Genomic DNA, 25,810 nt, shown 5'->3' with positions numbered 1-25,810 from the left:
AATCCTTGAATGGCTCTGATCTCACCTGTTTAAAGATGGACCCTCAGAGTTTGGCTGTAGGTTTAAATAATCTTGCTACCAAGGTTCAAAATTTACAAGATTTTGTTATACATACTCCGATGTCTGAACCTAAAATTCCTACACCAGAGGTGTTTTCCGGAGATAGATCTCGGTTCCTGAATTTCAAATATAATTGTAAATTGTTCCTTTCTCTCAGACCTCACTCCTCTGGAGATCCTGTCCAGCAGGTTAAGATTGTAATCTCTTTGCTGCGAGGTGACCCTCAAAATTGGGCATTTTCATTGACACCAGGGGATCCTGCGTTGCTCAATGTGGATGCGTTTTTTCTGGCTTTAGGGTTGCTTTATGAGCAACCTAATTTGGAGATTCAAGCTGAAAAAGCTTTGATAGCCCTATCTCAAGGGCAAGATGAAGCTGAGATATACTGCCAAAAATTTCGTAGATGGTCTGTGCTTACTCAGTGGAATGAGTGCGCCCTAGCGGCAAATTTCAGAGAGGGCCTTTCTGATGCCGTTAAAGATGTTATGGTCGGGTTCCCTGCGCCCACAGGTCTGAATGAGTCCATGACAATGGCTATTCAGATTGATCGGCGTTTGCGGGAGCGCAAACCCGTGCACCATTTGGCGGTATCTTCTGAAGAGACGCCAGAGAAAATGCAATGTGACAGAATTCTGTCCAGAAGCGAGCGGCAGAATTATAGGCGTAAAAATGGGTTATGCTTCTATTGTGGTGATTCTGCTCATGTTATATCAGCATGCTCTAAACGTACAAGGAAGGTTGACAAGTCTATTTCAATTGGCACTTTGCAGTCTAAATTTATTCTGTCTGTAACCTTGATTTGTTCATTATCAGTTATTACCGTGGATGCCTATGTGGACTCTGGCGCCGCTCTGAGTCTTATGGATTGGTCCTTTGCCAGGCGCTGTGGGTTTGATTTAGAGCCTCTGGAAGTCCCTATACCTCTGAAGGGTATTGATTCTACGCCTTTGGCTTGTAATAAACCACAATTCTGGACGCAAGTGACTATGCGTATGACTCCAGACCATCAGGAGGTGATTCGCTTCCTTGTGTTGTACAATTTGCATGATGTTTTGGTGCTTGGATTACCATGGTTACAATCTCATAACCCAGTCCTTGACTGGAAAACAATGTCTGTGTTAAGCTGGGGATGTCGGGGGGCTCATGGGGACATACCTTTGGTTTCCATTTCGTCATCTATTCCCTCTGAGATTCCGGCATTTTTGTCTGATTATCGTGATATTTTTGAGGAGCCAAAAATTGGTTCACTCCCTCCCCACAGAGATTGTGATTGCGCCATAGATCTGATTCCTGGCAGTAAATTTCCAAAGGGTCGTTTGTTTAACTTATCTGTACCTGAACATGCTGCTATGCGAGAGTATATTAAGGAGTCCCTGGAAAAGGGACATATTCGTCCTTCTTCATCTCCTTTAGGAGCTGGTTTTTTCTTTGTATCTAAAAAGGATGGCTCTCTGAGGCCTTGTATTGATTATCGACTCCTGAATAAAATTACAGTCAAATATCAGTATCCGTTGCCTTTGCTGACTGATTTGTTTGCTCGCATAAGGGGGGCTAAGTGGTTCTCTAAGATTGATCTTCGTGGGGCGTATAATTTGGTGCGAATTAAGCAGGGGGATGAGTGGAAAACCGCATTTAATACGCCTGAGGGCCATTTTGAGTATTTAGTAATGCCTTTCGGCCTTTCTAATGCACCTTCAGTCTTTCAGTCCTTAATGCATGATATTTTCCGTGAATATTTGGATAAATTTATGATTGTGTATTTGGATGATATTTTGATTTTTTCTGATGACTGGGAGTCTCATGTTCAACAGGTCAGGAGGGTTTTTCAGGTTTTGCGGGAGAATTCTTTGTGTGTAAAGGGTTCAAAGTGTGTTTTTGGGGTTCAAAAGATTTCCTTTTTGGGGTACATTTTTTCCCCTTCTTCTATTGAGATGGACCCTGTCAAGGTTTGGGCTATTTGTGACTGGACGCAGCCTACTTCTCTTAAGAGTCTTCAGAAATTCTTGGGCTTTGCTAATTTTTATCGTCAATTTATAACTGGTTTTTCTGGCGTTGCTAAACCTCTGACGGATTTGACCAAAAAGGGTGCTGATGTTGCCAATTGGTCCCCTGCTGCTGTGGAGGCCTTTCGGGAGCTTAAGCGCCGCTTTTTGTCTGCCCCTGTGTTGCGCCAGCCTGATGTTTCTCTTCCTTTTCAGGTTGAGGTCGATGCTTCCGAGATCGGAGCGGGGGCGGTTTTGTCGCAGAAAAGTTCCGACTGCTCAGTGATGAGACCTTGTGCGTTCTTTTCTCGAAAATTTTCGGCCGCCGAGCGAAACTATGATGTTGGTAATCGGGAGCTTTTGGCCATGAAGTGGGCATTTGAGGAGTGGCGTCATTGGCTTGAGGGTGCCAGACATCAGGTGGTGGTTTTGACTGATCACAAGAATCTGATTTATCTGGAGTCGGCCAGGCGCCTGAATCCTAGACAGGCACGATGGTCGTTGTTTTTTTCTCGGTTTAATTTTGTGGTTTCATACTTACCGGGTTCTAAAAATGTTAAGGCAGATGCTCTTTCTAGGAGTTTTGAGCCTGACTCTCCTGGGGATTCTGAACCTGCTGGTGTCCTTAAGGATGGGGTGGTTTTGTCTGCTGTCTCCCCAGATCTGCGACGTGCTTTGCAAGAATTTCAGGCGGATAGACCTGATCGTTGTCCGCCTGGTAGACTGTTTGTTCCTGATGATTGGACCAGTAGAGTCATCTCGGAAGTTCATTCTTCTTCGCTGGCAGGTCATCCTGGAATTTTTGGTACCAGAGATTTGGTGGCTAGATCCTTCTGGTGGCCTTCCCTGTCTCGGGATGTGCGTGTTTTTGTGCAGTCTTGTGATGTGTGTGCTCGGGCCAAGCCTTGTTGTTCTAGGGCTAGTGGGTTATTGTTGCCCTTGCCTGTTCCGAAAAGGCCTTGGACGCACATCTCTATGGACTTTATTTCTGATCTCCCTGTTTCTCAGAAGATGTCTGTCATCTGGGTGGTGTGTGACCATTTTTCTAAAATGGTTCATTTGGTACCATTGCCTAGGTTGCCTTCCTCATCTGAGTTGGTCCCTCTATTTTTTCAAAATGTGGTTCGCTTGCATGGTATTCCGGAAAACATCGTTTCTGACAGGGGAACCCAGTTCGTGTCTAGATTTTGGCGGGCATTCTGTGCCAGGTTGGGCATTGATTTGTCTTTTTCGTCTGCATTCCATCCTCAGACTAATGGCCAGACGGAGCGAACTAATCAAACTTTGGAGACTTATTTGAGGTGTTTTGTGTCTGCGGATCAGGATGACTGGGTTGCCTTTTTGCCGTTGGCAGAATTTGCTCTTAATAATCGGGCTAGTTCTGCCACTTTGGTTTCTCCTTTCTTTTGCAATTCAGGGTTTCATCCTCGTTTTTCTTCTGGTCAGGTGGAATCTTCGGATTGTCCTGGAGTGGATGCGGTGGTGGATCGGTTGCATCAGATTTGGGGACAAGTGGTGGACAATTTGAAGTTGTCCCAGGAGAGGACTCAGCAGTTTGCTAACCGCCGTCGTCGTGTTGGTCCTCGCCTTCGTGTTGGGGACTTGGTGTGGTTGTCTTCCCGTTTTGTCCCTATGAGGGTTTCTTCTCCTAAGTTTAAGCCTCGGTTCATCGGTCCTTATAGGATTTTGGAGATACTTAACCCTGTGTCCTTTTGTTTGGACCTCCCGGCATCTTTCGCTATCCATAATGTATTCCATCGGTCGTTGTTGCGGAGATATGAGGTACCGGTGGTTCCTTCTACTGAACCTCCTGCTCCTGTGCTGGTGGAGGGTGAATTGGAGTACGTTGTAGAGAAGATCTTGGATTCCCGTATTTCCAGACGGAGACTTCAATATCTGGTTAAATGGAAGGGCTATGGTCAGGAAGATAATTCTTGGGTAACTGCCTCTGATGTTCATGCCTCGGATTTGGTTCATGCCTTTCATAGGGCTCATCCAGATCGCCCTGGCGGTTCTCGTGAGGGTTCGGTGCCCCCTCCTTAAGGGGGGGGTACTGTTGTGAATCCGCTTTTTGGGCTCCCCTGGTGGTTGCTGGTGGTACTGGTGACTTGTGTGTGCTTTGCTGTCTCAGTTCACCTGCTCCCATCAGTGTTTGGGAGTTTCCTATTTAGCCTTGCTCTCCAGTCATTTCCTTGCCGGTCATCATTGTAACCAGAGCCTTCGGTTGCATGTTCCTGCTACTAGTCTGCTGATCAGCTAAGTGGACTTTGTCCTTTTGTTTTGTATCTTTTGTCCAGTTTGCAGTTTTTGTTATTCTCTGTAGCTGGAAGCTCTTGCGGGCTGAAATTGCCACTCCTGTGTCATGAGTTGACACAGGAGTCTTAAAGTAATTTCAGGATGGTTTTTTGAAAGGGTTTTCAGTTGACCGTGAAGTCCTCTTTTGTATCCTTCTGCTATCTAGTAAGTGGACCTCTCTTTGCTAAATCTACTTTCATACTGTGTATGTCTTTTCCTCTTAACTCACCGTTATTACATGTGGGGGGCTGCTATCATCTTTTAGGGTATTTCCCTAGAGGTAAGCCAGGTCTGTTCCTTCCTCTACCAGGCGTAGTTAGTCCTCCGGCTGGCGCGTGGCATCTAGGAAGTCGTAGGTATGCTCCCTGGCTGCTATTAGTTGTGTGGTAGATTTAGCTCACGGTCAGCTCGAGATTCCATCACCCAGAGCTCGTCCGTTATTTTTGTGTTCTGATGTTTCCCTGCCATTGGGAATCATGACAGCAGTCCCCATAAGTCTCTATATAGTGTAATGCACTCCACTCCCCATAGGCCTCTATATAGTATTATGCACTTTCCACAGTCCTCCATACAATTTAATGCAGTACCCATAAAAAAAAATACTGTAATCACCTCTCCTCCTCGTTTCCTGCTGCTCCGGTCTCTGCAGCGAGCGCTGTGAGCGTCAATGCAAATCAGCACAGTGGGCGCCATATAATGACTTCATCGTGTCCTCTGCATTCAAGTGTATTGGCATCCAGGATGCCGACACAGTTAAACTTGTGATGACATGTGGAGGGCCCAGAGCTGGAAAAGCCCCCCCCCCCCGGCTCAAGGGCCCCATAGCGGCAGGGTGGCTGTGCAGGGAGATCATGTCTGTGCTGGAGAGTTTAGCTGCGTATGCCAATACAGTTAAAAGTAGCGTAGCTCCGCACCCTCTGCCCCCCACCCAGTGCCTATTCTACTGGGACAACCCCTTTAAATACTGTACAGTACAGCGCTGTATGGGGCTTGTTATGCTAACAGGTGCCTGGGGCTTATTATAAGACCTAAGCTATAAATATAATAAGCCCCCTACCTCCCTATCTCCACCCTCCCCAGACAGCAACTATGACATGAGAATGAGATTGCACATAATCTAGGAATGCAAGGCCCCCAGTGCCACCCCCACTGCCCCAATTCACCCCCACCTTCCCCTCACATTCACCCACTCACTATAATATCATATTACAATTTATTTAAAATATTTATATATATATTCCTCCTGCAGCACTTACATATGATGTGATGATGATTGGTCCTGGCCAGGAAGTGTCTCTTAGCACAACCTAAGCTGCAGTGTTCACTAGGACCCTGAGTCCAGCGTGGACCAATCAGAGTACACCTGGGGTGAAGCTAACTGCAGCGCTGCCAGCCTGTAAGAAGAAGGCAGGTTAGCAGCTCTCCTCTCCAGCCCCGCACCGTATGCTGCACTGACACTCTGCAATTGGCTGCTGTGCAGCATGCAGTCTCAGCTCAGCGTACCACCCTGTCACATCAGAGCGCTGCGGCTGCCTTCTACTTAATGACAGAAGTGGCCACGGATCCGAGTGGGCCCCTCCATGTGACAGGGCCCGGGGTGATGCCCCCCTCTGCCCCCCCCTCTACGCTACTGTGGTGCAGTGATCATATTGACACCACCTGTGCCTCTGCCTCACAGAATTTTATACCACTGAGCGTTGAAGAAAGAATAAATTACATTTTTACCACTAAAATGTTGTTTTAGCCCCAAGTTTTTAATTTTTCTAAGGGCTAATAGGATTTTTTTTTTCACGACAAACTGAGGTCCATTTTTTCCTGAGTTCGCCAATACTCTCGTATACAAGATTTCTCTCGCGCATCACCCCTACTCTGGAACCCTCTACCACAACACATCAGACTCTCGCCTACCGTGGAAACCTTCAAAAAGAGCCTGATCTCTTCACCTGTGCCAGTTGTGACTTGTATTGTTCAAGATTATTGTACTTGTTTTTATTATGTATACTCCTCCTCACATGTAAAGCGCCATGGAATAAATGGCGCTATAACAATAAATAATAATAATAATAATAATACTCTACATGTAATCGGGAAATATTTTTCAGACACAGTGCAAAGCTCAGAAGGCAAGGAGCGCCAGATTTTACTGTTATGGTTTGCAGGTGCCATCACCGACTGGGAGAGCCCATGAGGAGCCAGAACAGCAGAACCCCCAATAAATGAAGTCATTTTACATACTACACCTCTCAATGAATTCATCTAGGGGTGCAGTGATCATATTGACACCACGGGTGTGTCACAGAATTTTATACCATTGGTTAATGAAGAAAAATAATTACATTTTTAACACAAAAATTTAGTTTTAGGCCCAGATTTTACATTTTTGCACAAGAAGTGGGTAAATATGGCACTGAAATGTGTCCCACAATTTCTACTGAGCGTAGCAATACCCCATATGTGGCTGTACAGTACTACTTAGCCATACGGAGAGCGTCGGGAGGAACGGGGCGCTATTTGACTCATTGAGCAAATCTTCCTAGAACAGTTTGCAGACTCCATATACAGAGCCCTTAATTGCTAGAAAAGCAGAATCTCTTCTCAAGTGACCCCATTTTGGAAACTATACCCCTTGGGGAATTTATCTACAGGTGTAGTGCCGATTTTGACTCCATGAAAGTTTTCCAGAAACAAGCAGCAATGAATGTTGCCAAATGAAAATTGCAATCTGCCGTTGTAGTGACCAGTACGCTGTAGTGACCAGTACGCTGTAGTGACCAGTACGCTGTAGTGACCAGTACGTTGTAGTGACCAGTACGCTGAAGTGACCAGTACGCTGTAGTGAGCAGTATGTTGTAGTGACCAGTACGCTGTAGTGACCAGTACGCTGTAGTGAGCAGTACGTTGTAGTGACCAGTACGCTGCAGTGACCAGTACGCTGTAGTGAGCAGTATGTTGTAGTGACCAGTACGTTGTAGTGACCAGTACGCTGTAGTGACCAGTACGCTGTAGTGACCAGTACGCTGTAGTGAGCAGTACGTTGTAGTGACCAGTACGCTGAAGTGACCAGTAAGCTGTAGTGACCAGTACGCTGTAGTGAGCAGTACGTTGTAGTGACCAGTACGCTGCAGTGACCAGTACGCTGTAGTGAGCAGTATGTTGTAGTGACCAGTACGTTGTAGTGACCAGTACGCTGTAGTGACCAGTACGCTGTAGTGACCAGTACGCTGTAGTGAGCAGTACGTTGTAGTGACCAGTACGCTGAAGTGACCAGTAAGCTGTAGTGACCAGTACGCTGTAGTGAGCAGTACGTTGTAGTGACCAGTACGCTGCAGTGACCAGTACGCTGTAGTGAGCAGTATGTTGTAGTGACCAGTACGTTGTAGTGACCAGGACGCTGTAGTGAGTAGTACGTTGTAGTGACCGGTACGCTGTAGTGACTAGTACGTTGTGCTCAGTCCGTGCTTCTGGAGACATGCACCCGTAAGTTAGGCGGGCTCTCATTATTATAGAAATGCCAAACATGGACGCATTATGTGGTTTGCATACACTGTGGGGCTCAGAAGAGAGTGCCGGGTGTCAGCTGTCAGAATCAGGTCACACCCGGCGGCAATCGCCCACGCACCGTCTGTGTGCGTGGTCGATCGCGATGTCATAATAATACGTCCATGGTCAGATAGGCCCAGGTCACAGGGACCTATTATCACAACAAATGTCAGAAAGGGGTTAAAATATAGGCAGTATATTATTAGACTAGTGTTATCATTGACCTTAGGCATTGGGAAATACCCAGAATTGGGCCTCCGCTGCATCTCCTTTTCTGCCCCTAATAATCACAATCCAATCATGTGAGAATAACAACCACATTAATGTAATTGGCAACACAGCAAAACAGAACCTATGAAAGGCAATACCCAAGAGCCAAAACAATGTTTGGGAAATATCTGTAAATCCAAAGCTTCAGGCTTTGATGGAAGAACTAGTACTCACAGCTTTGTGATTTACCCTTCGAATACTTAAAGCAGTACTCCATTTCATATTAAATGTAAATGCGTCTGAAAACACATTATCAGTATACAACGTTGTCTGAAGGTGCCATAAATCTCTAGATAAATTCTTAAAATATAGGACAAAATATAACAAACACATTGTACTATTAGATCCTAATAATACTAAATCATTTCAAAAGGTCTCTTTTTGTATTGTGTAGTGGTTTGTATAGCAGCGGGTTTTATGCTTGTGCTATAGCTTTGGTAATTGATTACCCTTACAAGTGTGATGCAGGTTGCATCTATTTTCTGTAACATTAATGACACACGTTATCTATCTGTTGTCAGCTCCGCCGTGTTCTCTATGATGTAGATGGTGAAACGCGTTTCTTACAATCTATCATCTACATTCTCTCTGCATTAGCTGGTGGACTGGCATGAATTACATGCATGGCTCCAATTTTTCCAGCTGTCTTTGGCTCCCTCTGATCTTTTTAGTACACATGCCAGAGTGTATGTATAACCCAAATAGGATCACATATTTCTTTGCCAGCATAGATGCAAAAGAGTTTGCAAACGACAATCAGGCCAATGTGAATCGCCTGCAGACAAGCATTCTCATGGATTGATGTAATTTATCATGAAAAATAAGCAGAAGTCGCAGAATGTTTGAGCATATCTGACTTATATTGGTAGCCATTCTTTTCAGGAGGTTGTGCGCGGATTAGAAAAGCATACGCTGCATGTGCTTGTTTAGCTGAAACTTTGCATGCTTTTGAATGACTCTTATTCACCTAAATGATGATGAGTTGAAACACGTATTGCTACTCGTGGATAAGAGAGGGGCCGGGTCTGGAAAACAAGCCCACCCTTTTCCAATTTGAACAACTGTTTTAACCCTTTCGATATCCATGAGGCCTTTATTATTTGACGTTTGCATTATTGTTGTTACTAGATATTCCCATTCCCTCAGCTGATAAAACTAAAAACACTTATTTTGTAGCCAGCCTGGTGGATGTCAGGATGACTTTCACATCTTTTGTAATTCTCATGCAGTTCAATGTCCAGCACATGGTCCTGAACAGCTCATTTACATACAATAAAAACATGGATTTCTCGGGAATAAGACATCGGATCACAGATATCAAGGTATAATTTTATTAAGCTTCCAATGACCTGCATGCCAGTGTAGACAGCTTAGGAGGTTTGACCTACTGACAGAGTTCCTTTAAGAACATTCCACCATATCTAGTGTTACTCTTCTGTGAATCTTTATCCTGGTCTCCATCTTGGACCTTGATGCGACCACCAGTACAGCCATCATACAGTAGACTATAGAGTGCTATAAGTCCTAAGTGTCATATCAATATTCATTTCTCTGGTTTGCTTCTATCAGGCAATCGGTCAGTAAGATTAACTCCCCACAAACCACATATATGAGAATGCAGGTCTTTGAAATGTAAATCCATGGACACCTTTATATCTCCTGTTTCTGCATTCCTGAGAGAATAGCATTTTCATTCATAAGCAAACTAGGCGTTCAGTGCTCTTAGCATGACAAAGCACTTAACAAGCCACTGCCACCCCAGGTTGTCAGGTTGTTTCCCCAGCCAGCATGGACCTCTGTACATTGATTGACAGCTCATTGTCTGTGCAACATCAAGTGGCAGGAAAGGAAATTAGACAGTGGGCTATAAATCATGCTAAAGAGACTGGCAATGTTCAGAAAATCATCCTCAGGTGGCAGTGGCTTGTTGCATGCCATGCTATGAAAATGCCATTTTTTCAGGAATGTAACAACAGATAGAAGATACATGTAACACCCCAGATAACTGGTTGTTACAGTGATGTTGCCTTCCTTTCGGGGAGGGCAATATCATGCTTGGAGGCAAGGAGGATTTCCTTTGCCAGGGAGAGCACCTACATGCAACTCATTCTGAATCCAGGCCAGAAAGGGGAGTTCTGAACCCGGATTAAGGGGAAATTCTCCAGCTTTAAGTATCCTGGTCTGGAGGAGGAGTTAGTTAGTCATTCAGAGACAGTGGAGGAGAGAGGAGTGAGAGTAGAGAGTGGGGCCGTGCAGCCACGAGTGTGATGCAACTCCAGGATGGAAGAGAACTTGAAGGGTTGCAGTGATAGAGAGCATTTGAGGGGAGAAGCAACAGGAGAAGAAAGGAGCTTGGAGGGGAACTGTGACCAGGCAACCTCAAAGCTAAAGCGCAGAAACCGGGCACCGGAAGCCTGAGGCTGTGTTGTACTCTAGGTCTCACAGCAGAACCGGAAGGACAGAGGATTGCAAGCCATCTGTCTGCACCCACACCTGAAGGTTCAGCAGCACACAGAGAGCCCGGGTCATGATAGAGTCCCTGTCAAAAGGCTCGCATTGCCCACTATACAGGTTACTGTCCCAGGATAGGAGATAGAGTACTTTGTAAGGGAGCCGCAGGCAGCAAGGACCTCGCATAAGAGCACAAGCAGGAAGGCTTACAAACCTCACCTGGGAGACAGATCCACCATTGCCTCCAGACCGGCAGGACCACATCACCACCTGTTGCTGGTACCCTGGACTATGGCTTATTACAACCAGTAAACCAGGTAAAGAGACTGTAACCGTGTGTCCTCCGTTTATTTCAGGCACCACACCACTCTGGCCAAACACACCGGGAGCCCTGGAGACCCCGCTTCACCTGTGGGAAGCCACACCATCTTTGCTGCAGCCCCCAGAGGACCCCTTTTAAGCAGCATTGGTCACCTCTGACCGAGAGCCACATTTGGCGTCACAAATACAAATTTTATTCAAAACCCCTTTAAGGACATTCCCTTTTGCTTTGGTGCCCAGGGCCACGGACCGGGTCGCCGCCACCATGACCTCCCCTTTAACAACGACCGGACCCGGTACCAAGTACCCCTAGGCCCTGGCGGGTGATCCATATAAAGGTGTTAAAGGACTTACATTTCATATAAGTGCATGCCCATATATGCTGTTTGGGATGGATGATCTTACTGAAAGATTCTTTTTAAATCAAACTTAAAGAGTAGCCATTGTTTTAATTTTTATTTCATAAATCAATAGTATACATGAAAATAAGCAACATTTAGCCCCTTCAAGAACGGAGCTTTTTTCGGTTTTGCGTTTTCATTTTTCACTCCCCTCCTTCATGGAGCCATAACTTTTTTATTTTTCCGTCAATGTGGCCATGTGAGGGCTTATTTTTTTCCGGGATGAGTTGTACTTTTGAATGACACCATTGGTTTTAGCTTTTCGTGTACTCGAAAATGGGAAAAAAATTCCAATTGCGGTGAAATTGCAAAAAAAAGGTGCAATCCCACACTGGGTTTATTTTGGATTTTTTGCTAAGTTCACTAAATGCTAAAACTGACCTGACATTATGATTCTCCAGGTCATTACGAGTTTATAGACACCGAACATGTCTAGGTTATTTTTTATCTAAGTAGTAAAAAAAATTCCAAAGTTTGCTAATAAAAAAATTGCGCAATTTTTGGAGACCCGTAGTGTCTCCATTTTTTGTGATCTCAGGGTGGGTGAGGGCTTATTTTTTGTGTGCCGAGCTGACTATTTTAATGATACCATATTTGTGTAGATACGATATTTTGATCGCCTGTTATTGCATTTTAATGCAAAGTCGCGGCAACAAAAAAAAACGTAATTCTGTTTTTTTGATTTTTTTTTTCTCTATGCCATTTAGCAATCAGGTTAATCCTTTTTTTTATTAATAGATTTAAACTTTTATTTTTTTTTTGTTTTTTTCATATTTTTTATTGCATTTTTTTTTTACTTTTGGCATGCTTCAATAGCCTCCATGGAGGCTAGAAGCTGCCACAACTCGATCGGCTCTGCTACATAGAGGCAATGTTCAGATCACCCCTATGTAGCAGAATTACTGCATTGCTATGAGCGCCGACCACAGGGTGGCACCCATAGCAATCCGGCATCAACAACCATAGAGGTCTCAAGGAGACCTCTGGTTGTCATGCCGATGCACCACTGACCCCCGATCACGTGACGGAGGTCAGCGGTGCGCGTATTTCCGGCCCGATGGCCAGAAGCGCACAATAAATGCCACTGTCAGAGGCATGGGTGGATAACAATGCCACCATCGCCTATTGGGGGCACATGTCAGCTGCTGAAAACAGCTGACATGGATCGTCTTTGAGGTGGGCTCACCGCCGGAGCCCACCTCAAAGCGGGGCTTCTGACGTCAGACGTACTATCCTGGCTGACGTCAGAAAGTGGTTAAATATACCATATGAGTGATAATCATCACCACATGACCTGCCTAACAGTGGAATCAGTGGAGGAGGGATGTTACAAATACAGTTGAGCGAAGTTGTTTGGATCCCCACTTAATCGGCAAGCTATAGCGCTTGTCAAATTAAGCTACAGTGGGAACATGGATACATGGAGCGCACCGGTTGATCAACTGATCAGCGCCGCAGCTGCATGTGTCACTGTTAGGCTAAGTTCACATTTGCGTTGTGCGCCGCAGCGTCGGCGACGCAACGCACAACGCAAATGTAAACGCATGCACAACGCAGCGTTTTGTGACACATGCATCCATTTTTCCATGGTTTTGGGCGCAGAAAAAACTGCAACTTGCTGCGTCCTCTGCGCCCTGACGCATGCACCACAGTGACGCATGCGTCACAAAACGCAAGTGCAACGCATGTCCATGCGCCCCCATGTTAAATATAGGGGCGCATGACGCATGCGGCGACGCTGCAGTGCCCGACGCTGTGGCGCAGAACGCTAATGTGAACGTAGCCTTACAGCACATGCATGGAGAGCCCAACATACAGGCTGTCCATGCATGTGCTGTGACTGTGACACATGCAGCTGCAGCGCCAATCAGTTGAGCTACGGTTTCCTGCTGTAGCTAATTCGGCAAACGATATAGCTTGCTGAGTAAGCGGGGAACCGAACAAATTTGCTCAACTCCAGTAAATAAAAGGAGATTAAATGGAAATGTTCGTGACGCCACCTGTGGTACTCGGCAAATAGGAGATGTTAGCTGACGCTGCTTAGGCTACGTTCACATTAGCATCTTTGGGCGCAGCGTCGTCGACGGATACCGACGCATGCGTCATGCCCTCCTATCTTTAACATGGGGGGCGCATGGACATGCGCCGGTATGCGTTGTCAAGCGTTGTACGACGCATGCGTCATTTGGGCGCACCAGACAGGGCGCGGCCGACGCTACATGTTGCATTTTTCCTGCGCCAAATTTCAGGTAAACAACGCATGCAACGCACTTGCGTCGTAAATGCGCCAAAAAACCACATTGCTGTCTATGTACACATTGCTATGTACACATTGCTGTCTATGTATTGCTGTCTATGTATTGCTGTCTATGTATGTATGTATGTCTATGTCTATGCGTCGGGTCAACGCAGATGCCTGCGTTGACCCGAGTTGTTCGACGCATGCGCCTTTTGAGTAAAAAACAAGTCATGAAGTGTCTAGACAGTGACAAGACCACCCCATAGATATAAAAAAGGGTGATTGCATTGTATCTCACTTGCCTGCACGTCTGGAAACAGAGAGTACATGAGACACAGCTCTGCCTTCAAGAGATGTAAGTATATAATTTCTCTGCCCATTTTTTTTTATTCTTTGCAATGTTTGTTGTTTGTTGTTTTTTTTTATGTGTGTGACATTTTTATTTTTTTTTCTTGCAATTTATGGTGGTTTATTTAATTTTTATTGGGTTGTTCTGCGTTGACCACATGCGTCAAAAAACGCTGCGTTGTGTATTGCGTTTTGGGTTGCGCCGACGACGCTGCGCCCAAAGACGCTAATGTGAACGTAGCCTTAAAGAGACCGCTGGGGCTGATGGTGATGCAGCAGAGTGGGTACAGCTATCCACAGGCAGAGCTTTAGTCCCAGGGCACTTAGGTAGTAAAAGTTGGAGATGCTGATGGTGAATGTAGTGCTGGGTGGATGGCACAGTAAATAAGAGTGAGAACACAGCAGGGTGCAGTTTCCAATGCTTTGCTCACAGATCTTAGTTGCCCCAGCCGGGGTGCTGTTTCCTGCGAGTAGGTGGTCCAGCCAGCTCTCAAGCAATTTGGGTACACATTCCAGAACCCTCTTTCTTATGTCCTTTCCTGGCCGTCTCTTTGTCGAGCGGTGACCTCTAGTCACCCTGGATCCTATCCGGCTACCTTTTCAGCGAATGTGTGCAGATGTGGTTGTGCTTCTTGCAAAAGCCACAGCCTCCAGTTATCTAGCTGAGTCCTTAGTTTCTTCACTAGAATGGGGCCGGTCCCCTGACTGCGACCTTGTCCCTCCACCTGTCTCTGGTCAGCGTGAATACAAGCCCCACAGGTGGACTTCTCACTACTCGTGCCTCTAGGACACCTTCCTTCTCTTCCTTCTGTAGTTTCACTTTCCTTCAGCTTTTTTTCTCTCTAGCTCCCTCTGACAGGGAGCTCCTTCTCAGCACGTCTGCTTCTTTTCACTTTCTCTCACTTACTGACTAACTATAGATTGTTCCTGACTCCCCCTACAGTTTCCATGACATCACTGCTTTCTCCACCCACACCCTCCACCTATTACCCCTCTCCAGACTGGGATGAGGCCATCTTCCCTAAGGGTACAACGAGATGCCCTGACTGAAGTGTCTAATGTTGGAAGCTGGTGTTAGGGTTCTGTACAGTGTCCCCTCCCTACCTGAGAGCGGAACGCCACACCTTCGGATGAGGTGCAGTATCTCTGTGGCGACTGGACCCCAGGGGCGCTATATATATATATATATATATATATATATATATATATATATATATACACTCACCGGCCACTTTATTAGGTACACCATGCTAGTAACGGGTTGGACCCCCTTTTGCCTTCAGAACTGCCTCAATTCTTCGTGGCATAGATTCAACAAGGTGCTGGAAGCATTCCTCAGAGATTTTGGTCCATATTGACATGATGGCATCACACAGTTGCCGCAGATTTGTCGGCTGCACATCCCAAAGATGCTCCATACAAGGCAGGATGGATCCATGCTTTCATGTTGTTTACGCCAAATTCTGACCCTACCATCCGAATGTCGCAGCAGAAATCGAGACTCATCAGACCAAGCAACGTTTTTCCAATCTTCTACTGTCCAATTTCGATGAGCTTGTACAAATTGTAGCCTCAGTTTCCTGTTCTTAGCTGAAAGGAGTGGTACCCGGTGTGGTCTTCTGCTGCTGTAGCCCATCTGCCTCAAAGTTCGACGCACTGTGCGTTCAGAGATGCTCTTAGGCCTACCTTGGTTGTAACGGGTGGCGATTTGAGTCACTGTTGCCTTTCTATCAGCTCGAACCAGTCTGCCCATTCTCCTCTGACCTCTGGCATCAACAAGGCATTTCCGCCCACAGAACTGCCGCTCACTGGATTTTTTTTCTTTTTCGGACCATTCTCTGTAAACCCTAGAGATGGTTGTGCGTGAAAATCCCAGTAGATCAGCAGTTTCTGAAATACTAAGACCAGCCCTTCTGGCACCAACAACCATGCCACGTTCAAAGGCACTCAAATCACCTTTCTTCCCCATACTGATGCTTGGTTTGAACTGCAGGAGATTGTCTTGACCATGTCTACATGCCTAAATGCACTGAGTTGTGATTGGCTGATTAGAAATTAAGTGTTAACAAGAAGTTGGACAGGTGTACCTAATAAAGTGGCCGGTGAGTGTATATATATATATATATATATATATATATATATATATATATATATATATATATATATATATATATATGTTTTGCATAGGCTTACAACCCCCTCAGTCAAATAATTACAGATTCTCGCTATGGATACACGTTCAAGAGTGAAAGCACCATCAGCCACCTCCACTACATGGATGACATCAACCTGTATGCGAAAAACGAACGAGACATCAATTCACTGATCCACCTGACAAGAATCTACAGTGAAGACATCAGGATGTCCTTCAGACTAGAGAAGTGTGGCTGGTTGGTAATAAAAAGAGGCAAGGAAGTCAAGACTGATGGAGTGGAATTACCAGCAGAGCACATAGCAGATGTACAGACATGCTACAAGTACCTCGGCATCCCACAGGGATACGGTAACCATGATGAGGAGGCAAGGAAAGCAGCAACATGCAAATAGCATCAAAAGGTAAGACAGGTCCTGCAGGGCCAGCTCAATGGGAAGAATAAAATTCATGTCATCAATACATATGTCCTGCCAGTCATCAGGTACCCTGCTGGCATAGTGTGCTGGCCCAAAGAAGAGATGGAAGATGTAGATGTGAAGACACGAAAGTTCCTCACAATGCATGGAGGTCTCCACCCTAAGTCTAACACACACAGATTGTATACCAACAGAAAGGAGGGTGGTCGAGGCTTGATAGGCATGCAAGCCACCATCCCGGATGAAGCAAGGAGTATCCAGGAATACATCAGAAAAATGGCACAATAAGATGAGATTCTGAGAGAAAGTCTAAGGCTGCCGTCACACTAGCAGTATTTGGTCAGTATTTTACATCAGTATTTGTAAGCCAAAACCAGGAGTGGGTGATAAATGCAGAAGTGGTGCATATGTTTCTATTATACTTTTCCTCTATTTGTTCCACTCCTGGCTTTGGCTTACAAATACTGATGTAAAATACTGACTAAATACTGCTAGTGTGACGGCAGCCTAAGGCAGCAACAACAACAGATCTGGAAGGAAGAACAGGAACATGAAGTGCCATGGCAAGTCAAGCCGCTGCATCGGATGTACCATCGACAAATAATGGAGGTGGCTGACATGGAGAAATCCTACCAATAGCTGGAGAAAGCAGGACTCTGACACAGCACAGAGGCACTAATCATAGCGGCACAAGAGCAAGTACTAAGCACCAGATCCATAGAAGCAGGAATCTACCACACAAGACAACACCCAATGTGCAGACTATGCAAAGAAACCTCAGAAACTGTCCAACACATAATGTCAGGATGCAAAATGCAAGAAGGAACAACGTATACTGAACGCCACAACCAAGTAGCGTATTGTATAGAGGAACATCTGAACAGCATATGGGCTAAGCCCCCCTAAGTCCACATGAGAGACCCCAGAAAATGTGGTAGAGAGTGAAAGGGCTAAAATCCTGTGGGACTTGAAGATGAAGACAAAAGAAAAAATCCAGCTCACCATAGTTGTAGTCCCTGGAGGCTCGGAGCACGGAAACACTGTGTCAAGGCGTGAGGAATGCAGGAAATAGAAAAAAATCCAGCTCAACGAGGTGGTGAAAAAGCAAAGTCTTGGTACTTTATTCACTTCATATCAAAAAATAGAGGATAAAACAACAGGGCCTCAAAGGAGAACTGGAGAAGATGTGGAAGGTGAAGGTAACAGTGATTCCAGTAGTGATAGGAGCACTTGGAGCAGTGACCCCTAAGTTAGAAGAATGGCTACAACAGATCCCAGGAGCAACATCTGAACTCTCTGTGCAGACAAGTATATATATATATATATATATATATATATATATATATATATATATATATATATATATATATATATATATATAAAATATATATATATATATATATATATATATATATATATACAGTGGGGCAAAAAAGTATTTAGTCATTCAGCAATAGTGATAGTGCAAGTTCCACCACTTAAAAAGATGAGAGGCGTCTGTAATTTACATCATAGGTAGACCTCAACTATGGGAGACAAACTGAGAAATAAAAATCCAGAAAATCACATTGTCTGTTTTTTTATCATTTTATTTGCATATTATGGTGGAAAATAAGTATTTGGTCAGAAACAAACAATCAAGATTTCTGGCTCTCACAGACCTGTAACTTCTTCTTTAAGAGTCTCCTCTTTCCTCCACTCATTACCTGTAGTAATGGCACCTGTTTAAACTTGTTATCAGTATAAAAAGACACCTGTGCACACCCTCAAACAGTCTGACTCCAAACTCCACTATGGTGAAGACCAAAGAGCTGTCAAAGGACACCAGAAACAAACTTGTAGCCCTGCACCAGGCTGGGAAGACTGAATCTGCAATAGCCAACCAGCTTGGAGTGAAGAAATCAACAGTGGGAGCAATAATTAGAAAATAGAAGACATTCAAGACCACTGATAATCTCCCTCGATCTGGGGCTCCACGCAAAATCCCACCCCGTGGGGTCAGAATGATCACAAGAACGGTGAGCAAAAATCCCAGAACCACGCGGGGGACCTAGTGAATGAACTGCAGAGAGCTGGGACCAATGTAACAAGGCCTACCATAAGTAACACACTACGCCACCATGGACTCAGATCCTGCAGTGCCAGACGTGTCCCACTGCTTAAGCCAGTACATGTCCGGGCCCATCTGAAGTTTGCTAGAGAGCATTTGGATGATCCAGAGGAGTTTTGGCAGAATGTCCTATGGTCTGATGAAACCAAACTGGAACTGTTTGGTAGAAACACAACTTGTCGTGTTTGGAGGAAAAAGAATACTGAGTTGCATCCATCAAACACCATACCTACTGTAAAGCATGGTGGTGGAAACATCATGCTTTGGGGCTGTTTCTCTGCAAAGGGGCCAGGACGACTGATCCGGGTACATAAAAGAATGAATGAGGCCATGTATCGTGAGATTTTGAGTGCAAACCTCCTTCCATCAGCAAGGGCATTGAAGATGAAAAGTGGCTGGGTCTTTCAACATGACAATGATCCAAAGCACACAGCCAGGGCAACGAAGGAGTGGCTTCGTAAGAAGCATTTCAAGGTCCTGGAGTGGCCTAGCCAGTCTCCAGATCTCAACCCTATAGAAAACCTTTGGAGGGAGTTGAAAGTCCGTGTTGCCAAGCGAAAAGCCAAAAACATCACTGCTCTAGAGGAGATCTGCATGGAGGAATGGGCCAACATACCAACAACAGTGTGTGACAACCTTGTGAAGACTTACAGAAAACGTTTGACCTCTGTCATTGCCAACAAAGGATATATTACAAAGTATTGAGATGAAATTTTGTTTCTGACCAAATACTTATTTTCCACCATAATATGCAAATAAAATGATAAAAAAACAGACAATGTGATTTTCTGGATTTTTTTGTCTCAGTTTGTCTCCCATAGTTGAGGTCTACCTATGATGTAAATTACAGACGCCTCTCATCTTTTTAAGTGGTGGAACTTGCACTATTGCTGACTGACTAAATACTTTTTTGCCCCACTGTATATATACTAGATGGTGGCCCGATTCTAACGCATTGGGTATTCTAGAATCTGTATGTAGTTTATTTATGAAGATTTAAGAATAATGCAATTAATACACAGGATTTGGCCGGGCGCGACCAATCAGCGAAGTGTGGTTCAAATCCTGCGCCAATTTGAGGCCGGACTGCGCCTGCCACTGATTCGTTGGTTGCGCCCGGCCAGGTGTGACCAATCAGTGAAGCCAGGGCCAGCTCCAGGTTTTTGAGGGCCCCAGGCGAAAGAGCATCAGTGGGCCCCCCCCTTTAACACATACCACGATTCATGATGCACAGATACAGCAGAGAAAACTAGCACAGCCACTTAGCATATAACACAGCCCACATAGTATATAACACAGCCCACATAGCATATAGCACAGCCACGTAGCATATAACACAGCTCACGTAGTATATAACACAGCCCACGTAGAATATAGCACAGCCATGTAGCATATAACACAGCCACATATTATATTGCATAGCCCACGTAGCATATAACACAACCCACGTAGTATATTGCATGGCCACGTAGTATATAACACAGCCACGTAGTATATAACAGCCATGTAGTATATTGCACAGCCACGTAGTATATTGCAGCCACGTATTTTATAACACAGCCCACGTAGCATATAACACAGCCCACGTAGCATATAACACATCCCACATAGTATATAGCACAGCCACGTATACAGCACAGCCATGTAGTATATAACACAGCCATGCAGTATATAATACAGTCACGTAGTATATTGCACAGCCACATAGAATATTGCATAGCCACATAGTATATTGCACAGCCACGTAGTATATAGCACAGCCCACATAGTATATAACACAGCCCACATAGTATATAACACAGCCCACATAGCATATAGCACAGCCACGTAGCATATAACACAGCTCACGTAGTATATAACACCGCCTACGTAGCATATAGCACAGCCATGTAGTATATTGCACAGCCCACGTAGCATATAACACAGCCCACGTAGTATATTGCACAGCCACGTAGTATATAACACAGCCACGTAGTATATAACACAGCCATGTAGTATATAGCACAGCCCACGTAGTATATAACACAGCCCATGTAGCATATAACACAGAAACATAGTATATAACACAGCCATGTAGTATATAACACAGCCACATAGTATATAGCACAGCCACGTAGTATATTGGACAGCCACGTAGTATATAGCACAGCCTACGTAGTATATAACAAAGCCCACATAGTATATAGCGTATATAGCACAGCCCACGCAGTATATAACAGCCCACATATTATATAACACAGCCTACATAGTACAAAGCACAGCCCACGTAGTATATAACAGCCATGCAGAATATAGCACAGCCACGTAGTACATAGCACAGCCACGTAGTATATTGCACAGCCACGTAGTATATTGCACAGCCCACGTAGTATATAACAGCCCACATAGTATATAGCACAGCCCACGCAGTATATAGCATATCCACTGTTATGATCCTTAGTGGTTGAGGATCACAAATTACTCCAGCTAAGTAACAAACATAGGACAAGCTCTAGGGAGGTGGCAAGCTGGACTGACCGCAAATCTGAACCTAACCAAACACACTAGAAGTAGCCGGTGAACGTGCCTGAATTCCTAGACGTCTCGAGGCAGCCTAAGGAACTAACTACCCCTAGAGAGAAAGAAAGACCTCTATTGCCTCCAGAGAAATAATCCCCAAAGATATAGAAGCCCCCAACAAATAATAACGGTGAGGTAAGAGGAAGGCACATACACAGGGGTGAAAGCAGATTCAGCAAATGAGGCCTACTAATACTAGATAGCAGAAAATAGAAAAGGGAATCTATGCGGTCAGTAAAAAACCCTTACAAAATATCCACTCTGAGATTTCAAGAACCCCCACACCAACTAACGGTGTGGGGGGAGAAACTCAGTCCCCTAGAGCAACCAGCAAGCGAAGAAATCACATTTTAGCGAGCTGGACTAAAAACATAATGAACACTGATAATCAAAAAATGATCAAACAAAAACTTAGCTTGTCTTGGAGAGACTGGGAGCAAGGTAGACACACGGAATCTGAAGAGCACTGAATACATTGATAGCAGGCAAGGAACTGAGTATCCAGGTGGGCTAAATAGAAAACCAACCAAGGATAACGAACCAGCTGATGAAGCCAACCTGCAGAAGGACAACACTACACAGTACCGCTTGTGACCACTAGAGGGAGCCCAGAAATAGAGTTCACAACAGTACCCCCCCTTGAGGAGGGGTCACCGAACCCTCATCAAGACCCCCAGGGCGATCAGGACGAGCTGCGTGGAAGGCGCAAACCAAATCGGCCGCATGAACATCAGAGGCGACAACCCAGGAATTATCCTCCTGACCATAGCCCTTCCACTTAACCAGATACTGAAGTCTCCGTCTAGAGATACGAGAATCCAAAATCTTCTCCACCACGTACTCCAATTCGCCCTCAACCAGCACCGGAGCAGGAGGCTCAACAGAAGGAACCACAGGTACCACATACCTCCGCAACAAAGACCTATGGAACACATTATGGATGGCAAATGATGCCGGGAGATCCAAACGAAAAGACACCAGGTTAAGGATTTCCAAGATCTTATAAGGACCGATGAAGCGAGGCTTGAACTTAGAAGACGAGACCTTCATAGGAACATACCGAGAAGACAGCCACACCAAATCCCCAACACGAAGTCGGGGACCCACACCGCGGCGGCGGTTGGCAAAGCGCTGAGCCCTCTCCTGTGACAATTTCAGATTGTCCACCACATGGCTCCAAATCTGCTGCAACCTATCCACCACAGAATCCACCCCAGAACAGTCAGAAGACTCAACCTGACCTGAGGAAAAACGAGGATGGAAACCAGAATTGCAGAAAAAAGGCGAAACCAAGGTAGCAGAACTAGCCCGATTATTAAGGGCAAACTCGGCCAATGGCAAAAAAGTCACCCAATCATCCTAATCAGCAGAAACAAAACATCTCAAATAAGTCTCCAACATCTGATTAGTTCGCTCAGTTTGGCCATTAGTCTGAGGATGGAAGGCCGACGAAAAAGACAAATCAATGCCCATCTTAGCACAAAAAGTTCGCCAAAACCTGGACACAAACTGGGATCCTCTATCAGACACAATATTTTCAGGAATGCCGTGCAAGCGAACCACATTCTGAAAAAATAGAGGAACCAAATCGGAGGAGGAAGGCAGCTTAGGCAAGGGCACCAAATGGACCATCTTGGAAAAACGATCACACACCACCCAGATGACAGACATTCTCTGAGATACTGGCAGATCCGAAATAAAATCCATGGAGATGTGCGTCCAAGGCCTTTTCGGGACAGGCAAAGGCAAAAGCAACCCGCTGGCACGAGAACAGCAAGGCTTAGCCCGAGCACAAATCCCACAAGACTGCACAAAGGAACGCACATCCCGCGACAAGGAAGGCCACCAGAAGGACCTAGCCACCAAATCTCTGGTACCAAAAATCCCAGGATGACCCGCCAACACCGAAGAATGAACCTCGGAAATAACTCTGCTGGTCCATCTATCCGGCACAAACAGTCTCTCTGGTGGACAACGGTCAGGTCTATCCGCCTGAAATTTCTGCAGCACTCGTCGCAAATCTGGAGAAATGGCAGACAAAATCACTCCCTCTCTAAGAATACCAGCCGGCTCAGAAACTCCCGGAGAGTCAGGCACAAAGCTCCTAGAAAGTGCATCAGCTTTCACGTTCTTCGAACCAGGCAGGTATGAGACCACGAAGTTGAAACGGGAGAAAAACAACGACCAACGAGCCTGTCTAGGATTAAGGCGCTTGGCCGACTCGAGGTAAATCAGATTTTTGTGATCAGTCAGGACCACCACACGATGTCTAGCTCCCTCGAGCCAATGACGCCACTCCTCAAATGCCCACTTCATAGCCAACAACTCCCGATTACCAACATCATAATTCCGCTCGGCAGGCGAAAACTTTCTTGAAAAGAAAGCACATGGCTTCATCACAGAGCCCTCAGAACTTCTCTGTGACAAAACAGCCCCTGCTCCAATCTCGGAAGCATCAGCCTCGACCTGAAAGGGGAGAGAGACATCTGGCTGACATAAGACTGGAGCTGAAGAAAACCGGTGCTTAAGCTCCCGAAAGGCCTCCACGGCCGCAGGAGACCAATTAGTCACATCAGAGCCCTTCCTGGTCAAATCCGTCAAAGGTTTAACCACGCTAGAAAAATTAGCGATGAAACGACGGTAAAAATTAGCAAAACCCAAGAACTTCTGAAGACTCTTAACAGACGTGGGCTGAGTCCAGTCATGAATAGCCTGGAACTTGACTGGGTCCATCTCCACAGCAGAAGGAGAAAAAATAAAACCCAAAAAGGAGACCTTCTGTACTCCGAAGAGGCATTTTGAGCCCTTCACAAATAAAGCATTGGCACGCAGGACCTGAAACACCATCCTGACCTGCTTCACATGGGACTCCCAATCATCAGAAAAGACCAAAATGTCATCCAGATAAACAATCATAAATTTATCCAGATATTCATGGAAAATGTCATGCATGAAGGACTGAAACACAGAAGGAGCATTAGAGAGTCCAAAAGGCATCACCAAGTACTCAAAATGGCCTTCGGGCTTATTAAATGCTGTTTTCCATTCATCTCCCTGCTTAATGCGCACAAGATTATACGCACCACGGAGATCTATCTTGGTGAACCGACTGGCACCCTTAATCCGAGCAAACAAATCAGATAATAGTGGCAAAGGATACTGAAATTTGACTGTAATTTTATTCAGAAGGCGATAATCTATACACGGTCTCAAATAACCGTCCTTCTTGGCCACAAAAAAGAATCCTGCACCAAGAGGGGAAGAGGATGGGCGAATATGTCCCTTCTCCAAAGACTCCTTTATATAACTCCGCATCGCGGCATGCTCTGGTATAGACAAATTAAAAAGTCGTCCCTTAGGGAATTTACTACCAGGAATTAAATTTATAGCACAGTCACAATCCCTATGAGGGGGCAGGGCACTGGACCTGGGCTCATCAAATACATCCTGGTAGTCAGACAAAAACTCAGGGACCTCAGAAGGAGTGGAAGAAGCAATAGACACCAATGGAGTATCGCCATGAATTCCCTGACAACCCCAACTAGACACAGACATAGCTTTCCAATCTAAAACTGGATTATGAGCCTGCAACCATGGCAGACCCAAAACGACAACATCATGTAAATTATGCAGAACAAGAAAGCGAATCACCTCCTGATGAATGGGAGTCATGCACATGGTCATTTGCGTCCAATACTGAGGTTTATTCTCAGCCAATGGCGTAGCATCAATTCCCCTCAGAGGAATAGGAAATTCCAAAGGCTCCAGGACAAAACCACAGCGCCTGGCAAATGACAAATCCATCAGATTCAGGGCAGCACCCGAATCCACAAAGGCCATAACCGAGTAGGACGACAAAGAACAAATCAAAGTAACAGACAAAATAAACTTAGGCTGTATAGTACCAATGGTGACAGGTTTAGCTACCTTTTTTAAGCGTTTAGAGCATGCTGAGGTAACATGAGCAGAATCACCACTGTAAAAGCACAACCCATTTTGACGTCTATGACTTTGTCGCTCAATTCTGGTCAGAGTTCGATCACATTGCATAAACTCAGGTCTCTGTTCAGAAAATACCGCCAACGGATGAGCAGATCTGCGCTCCCGCAAACGCCGATCAACCTGAATGGCTAAAGCCATAGAATCACTCAGACTTGTAGGGTGGGGAACCCCACCATAACATCCTTAATGGCTTCAGAAAGACCTTCTCTGAAATTTGCAGCCAGGGCACACTCATTCCATTGAGTAAGCACTGACCATTTCCGAAATTTTTGACAATACACCTCTGCTTCATCCTGCCCTTGAGAAAGGGCCAGCAACGCTTTTTCTGCCTGATTCTCAAGATTAGGCTCCTCATAAAGCAGTCCAAGAGCCCGAAAAAACGCATCCACATTAAGCAATGCAGGATCTCCTGGCGCCAGAGAGAAGGCCCAATCCTGAGGGTCGCCACGTAACAAGGAGATAACAATCTTTACTTGCCGAGCGGAATCACCAGAGGAACGAGGTCTCAGAGATAGAAATAACTTACAATTATTCTTAAAATTCTGAAACCTAGATCTATCTCCAGAAAACAACTCAGGAATGGGTATCTTTGGTTCTGACATAGGGCTATGAATAACAAAATCCTGAATACTTTGCACCCGTGCAGCAAGATGATCCACAC

This window comes from Ranitomeya variabilis, chromosome 2 (assembly GCF_051348905.1).
Source record: "Ranitomeya variabilis isolate aRanVar5 chromosome 2, aRanVar5.hap1, whole genome shotgun sequence".
NCBI lineage: Eukaryota > Metazoa > Chordata > Amphibia > Anura > Dendrobatidae > Ranitomeya > Ranitomeya variabilis.
The sequence above is the reverse complement of the archived record's forward strand: the minus strand, read 5'-3'. Positions refer to the sequence as shown.